The following is a 5,490-nucleotide window of genomic DNA, read 5'->3' as shown; positions in this document are numbered from 1 at the left end:
TTGTCCATTCATACCACCCGTCCCTTCCCACCGATCTCCTTCCCGGCACTTATCCTTTTAAGCAGAACAAGTGCTACACGTGCCCTTACACCTCCTCCATCGCCATCATTCAGGGCCCCAGACTTCCTTCCAGGTGAGGCGACACTTCATCTGTGAGTCGACTGGTGTGACATACTGCGTCCGGTGCTCGCAATGTGGCCGCTGCATGTTCTCGTCCTGTCCATGAGCCTCATCCTGTAGTTTGCCTTGCCCGGCCAAGGGGTACTTCGCCCAGATCGGTCCTGGAGGTCCCTCGTCCCTTATCCTGTCCATGTGCCTCGTCCTGTCCTTATACCTCGCGCAGCCCAGGGCTACCTCCCCCAGCCCGGTGCTGGAGTTCCCCCGTCCTGTCCTGGAGTCTCACGTCCAGTCCGTTAACCACGCCACGACCTGAGGCCGCGTCTTGTCCTCGCCTAGATCCGGGGTCCAAGCCCGAGTCAAGACCCAGGTTTCGTTTCCTTGTCCAGTCTTCGGCTCGGAGTCCTAACCAAGGCTACAAGTTCCAAGTTCCACGTCCGGGTTCCTTGTCCCTAGTCCAAGTCCTAGGCTCCGAATCCTAGTCACGTCCAAGACCTGTGTCAATATCAAGAGTCAGTTATTCCTGACTTTCCTTGCTTCCTTGACACCTAGCCCTGTTCCTAGTCCCTCAGTGGCTGTGCCTTGCATTTGGGTCCGCCACCAACGCCCCCCTTATACAAGTGTTTAATTTTCGAAGCAACCTATTAGAACTGCAAACTAAAAGGTAATGAATTATGAATCCATTAGAAACACAAAGTTATTAGACGGACAAAATACAATTTTTGATACTGAGTAATATTATAAAAATGAACATTACCCCTTAAATGTGCCTATGCTGAATTTTATAATTCAGGCAAATGGTTAATTGCCATTGGTTAATTGGGGCAGCCGCTTATTTCGGACAATACTTAGTAAAAAAAATAAATTGAAAAAAAAGTAATTTACTTGGAAAACTATGCCACTTAATTGTGAAAGGAATCTGTTGCCAAACAGGTTCTAACTAGTGTGAGGTACATGCATGCTATGTAACCATTATACACTACGCTTTAATTAAAACAACCGTTTTAAATGGCATCCCTTGCGTGCTCGTATTCAAAAAGAAGTGACTTTTGTCATTGATCGCAGGCAAGTGATAAACAGTAAGACAAAGTGGAACTGTTTTGCTCACTGCGGTTTCAAGCATGCAGGCTTGCGGATTCCAGAAACGGTTGGGGTGAAATGAAACATTTTCAATACTTCATCTAGTTAGGTACTATGATTAATTTAAAGGTATCAGCAATCATCTTGAATGTTCCAATTGAAATGAGGATTTGGAGGTTCCAATCATCGCCAGCACTGTTTGAAAGCTGTCCACTCTCTGCACTTGGTGTCTCTGATGATTTTGTTTATTTACAGTCAATCAAAAGAACATGTCAGTGTACGCTTATTAAATTAAAGCACAATAATTAGAAACTAATACAGTTTTATTTACTGTAGTGATTTTGGTTGTGTTCTAATTAATTCTGTATTTCCTTTAAATACATAGTTTGTTACTTAATTAAATGGTAGCTTGTCATTTTTTTATACCCTGTTAAATATTTCCAGGAAACATCGGCTCATTGGGGCAATCACTTAATCGGGCCAGAATGTCAATTCCCAGTGTCCCCCGATTAACTGAAATGCACTATATTTGAAATTTGGGCAGATTCATTTCCGACTTCAAACAGAAACATTATAATAATCAGCACACTTTTCATATAAACAAAAAATTAGAAATTCATTGTCCATAACTGAAGTATGCTTTCACCATATTACAGATAATATCTATTTCAGCCATTACTGGCGTGCTGAACATTTTACTTTCATACATTTATGATAAACATTATGAAATTCATCTATAACGTATAAAATGTTCATGGAGACTATCTTTTTGTTGAATTTATCTTATTGCACCAATGTTTTTATATTGACAGAAGAGAAGATGTTTGAAGGTTTTCTTGAAGGTAGCATTGCATAGTGCATAGGAGGCTGGGTTCAGAGTACTGTTGATGTAACAGAGCCAGTATCCAATAGACCATACTGTGTTAGGGACGCAGACTGAACATAACGTGTTAATGAGTACCATGACATTGTAAGGGGTCCAGGTGATGATAAATGCCAGCAGAATAGCCAAGACGGTCCTGGTCACCTTTTTCTCCCGGGTTGCAGCTCCCTTCTTTTTCTCAGCAGGGGTCTTTGTCATCTTGTGGGCTGCGCGAGCTCTCTGTCTTTACCATTCTTGCTGCTGTTTTCTGACACCATTTCAATTGTGGTAGCACAGTAGTCACTCTTTTGGGATTTCGTGACAACCTTTATGCTGGAGAGCTTGGAGCTGCCATTGCTCAAATGCCTTTGCTCACTGGAGATGTTTGAGCTCTCATCAATCGTTCTTTCCTCCGTCTGGATGGAAGGGACGACACTGAGGAAAGTCGAGTCATTTGAGACCCCCTTTTCCTCTCCTTGGCCACAATAATCCGTCATTACTTCACCAGCTGCCTTGCCGTTCTGTGTTTTGACATTCCGCATCTCATCAGGTACACTTGAAATGTTGTTATTATTCGATTTTATTCTTTTGCCTCGCACTAGCCTGAGAGAAATGGTACCTTTGTTTGACTCTGGCTCTTTCTTATCCTTCTTGACCCGACTCTTGCTAGCACGGGATATGTGCACATACAGAATAGTCATGGTAATAACAGGTAGATAGAAGGCTGATATTCCAGTACCAAAAGTGACAACTGGATTTGAGAAGAACTGTATATGACACTCACCTACTTTAACTGTCCGTCCACCTACAATGAACTGCCAGAAGAGAATGGCAGGAGCCCACAGGATAAATGACAGCACCCAAGCAGCTGCAATCATCATCCGTGCCATCTTGGTGGTTCTCTTCACAGGGTAGCTGAGAGGCTTTGTCACACAGAAATATCGGTCAAAGCTGATGATAAGAAGGTTCATGACAGATGCATAACTAAGAACATAATCTAGAGCCAGCCATAAATCACACAACTCTGGGCCCATAGGCCAGTAGCCATAGACGATGTAAATGGTGTAAAGGTTCATGGAGAACACACCAATAATCAAATCGGCACAGGCTAAGCTGAAAATAAAATAGTTGTTAATTGTTTGTAACTGTCTGTTTACTTTGATAGAAAGCATAACCAGAATGTTTCCGATAATGGTCACCAGACTCAAAGATAATGTTACAATCACAATGAAGATTACTTCAACAGTTTTGTAAGCGCTCCCTCTTTCAATGTATGTTAGGTTGCTTAGAGATGAATTTGTCTGTGTTAAGTTAGCCATCCTTTCCCTCTGAGTTAGCATTGAAGTGGCCTGAACGTAGAAAATAGTAGAAAAAGGAGAAAATATTAGCAAACAAGCAATTAAGGATTTCTAATTGAAGCCTCACCAGGAAGAACACAGAAGACCATCCGTTGTTAAAAAAAAGATTATTTCTGAGGGATTAATTTTTAAACAGAAATCACAGAGATCACGTTTTGTACGTACAACATTACGTACGTAATTATGAATTAATAGTTAATAGCTAAATACTATTACCTAACTGAATGAAGATGTTGATACCCGACAATGCAAACATGATTTCATTGGATTGGTCCACCTTTATGCACTTAAAATGTTGGGAAACCCCTGACCCTTTTGTTCCCTTATGTGCACGTGCTTCAAAACGAAAAACTATATGAACAAGAGAAATCCCAGAAATGACGCAAGAAAAACATGCACAGGATCATTCCTCTCCTACAGGAGGAACAAACACCCAATCGAATAAACTTGCAGTCAGAAGTAGAAATGAAGCAAAGTCCTTGAAGGAGAGAAGAATCTTGGATTGAGTTACGTCAGATCAACAGCATGTGTTTCAAAACAGACTGCTAGAGATCCGTGTTAATGGTGGTTAAACACTGTTGATTTCCTCTAGTTAGGAAACCCATGAGAACGTTAAACAATGATGGTCTAATTTTCTTGAAACTAATAGCCTAAGAGGGGAGGTTATGACTTGTACAAAAGGATAGTTGACACCTGAAGCCAAGGGGCACCAATATCCTGTGGACATGTTTGCTGGGTCTGTGGGGGATGGTTTAAACTAATTAGGCAGGGAGGAAGGAAACAGGAATTATAGATCTGAAGACGGGGTAGATGATATGCAAGTAGATGCAGAGTGTATTGAGACTGTGAGGAAGGGCAGGCAGATGATAGGGAAAAATTGCAGCCACTGGGATGAGTTGAAGTCTAACATGGTGGCAAAATCGTAGACGGTATGGAATATATGTCTGAAGGTATCACATCTGAAGGCACACTGTAGAGTTTATGGAATAAGGTAGAGATTACAGTTATGACATTATGGGCATCACTGAATCGTGAATGAAAGAAATTCATGTTTGGGAGATTAACGTCAAAAATGCATTGTAAGGAAAGGACATACAGGTAGGCAGAGAGGCTGGAGTGGCTTTGTTAGTAAAAAAATGAAATCAGATCCTTTGAAATAGGACACATTGGATTGGAAGATGGAGTCTCCTTGTGGGTAGAGTTAAGAAACTGCAAGGGGAACGAACCCTGATGGGAGTTATATCCAGCACTTTGAACAGTGGCCTAGATGTGGGGTACAAATTACAACAGCAGACAGAAGAGGCATATAAAAATGGAAATGTTACAATAGTCATGGGCTATTTCAATATGCAGGTAGATTGAGAAATTCAGGTTGGGGCCGAACTCCAAGAGATAGAATTTGTAGAAAGCGTTCAAGCTGGGTTTCTGGAACCTGTTGTGGTTGAGGACACAAGGTGAAAAGCAATTCTGGATTGAGTGTTGTGCTGTCAACCAGATTTCATTAGGAAGTTTTAGGTAAAGGAGACAGGTATCGTAATATGATAAATTAAAACTGCAGATTGGGAGGGAGAAAATAAAGTCGGATATATTAGTATTTCAGTGGAAAAAAACGAATACTGTAACAGAAGCATGAGAGAGGAGCTGGACAAGTTTAATTGGAAGAGGACAGCACCAGGGATTAGAGCAGAACAGCAATGGCCGGTGTATCTGGGAGCAATTCAGAAGGCGAAGGATAGATTCATCCCCAAGTATCCTGAAGTTAACTGTGGCTGACAACCGAAGTCAAAGACGGCATAGAGTGAAATGATAACATAATATACAGCAAAAATTGTGGGAATTTGGAGGATTGCGAAGTTATTAAAATCTAACAATACGCAACTAAAAGTCAGAAAGAATGAATTGAGGAAATATGAACATAAGTTAGCCAATAATGTGCTGATGCCAAAACTATTTTTTCAGAAATATAAAAAGTAAAGGAGAGACGAGAGTGGACATCGGACCACTGGAAAATTCCGCTGGAGAGGTAGTAATGCGGGAAAAGAAATGGCAGACAAACTTAATACGTATTTTCTG

At 41.3% G+C, this 5,490-nt stretch overlaps 1 pseudogene; it reads right to left on the bottom strand.

The window, feature by feature from the left end:
- Positions 1 to 1,975: 1,975 nt before the first annotated feature.
- LOC132389973 (muscarinic acetylcholine receptor M2-like) lies at positions 1,976 to 3,354 on the bottom strand (annotated as a pseudogene).
- Between the last annotated feature and the right edge of the window lie 2,136 nt (positions 3,355 to 5,490).

This window comes from Hypanus sabinus, unplaced genomic scaffold (assembly GCF_030144855.1).
Source record: "Hypanus sabinus isolate sHypSab1 unplaced genomic scaffold, sHypSab1.hap1 scaffold_726, whole genome shotgun sequence".
NCBI lineage: Eukaryota > Metazoa > Chordata > Chondrichthyes > Myliobatiformes > Dasyatidae > Hypanus > Hypanus sabinus.
This window is presented reverse-complemented; position numbering and strand designations above follow the sequence as displayed.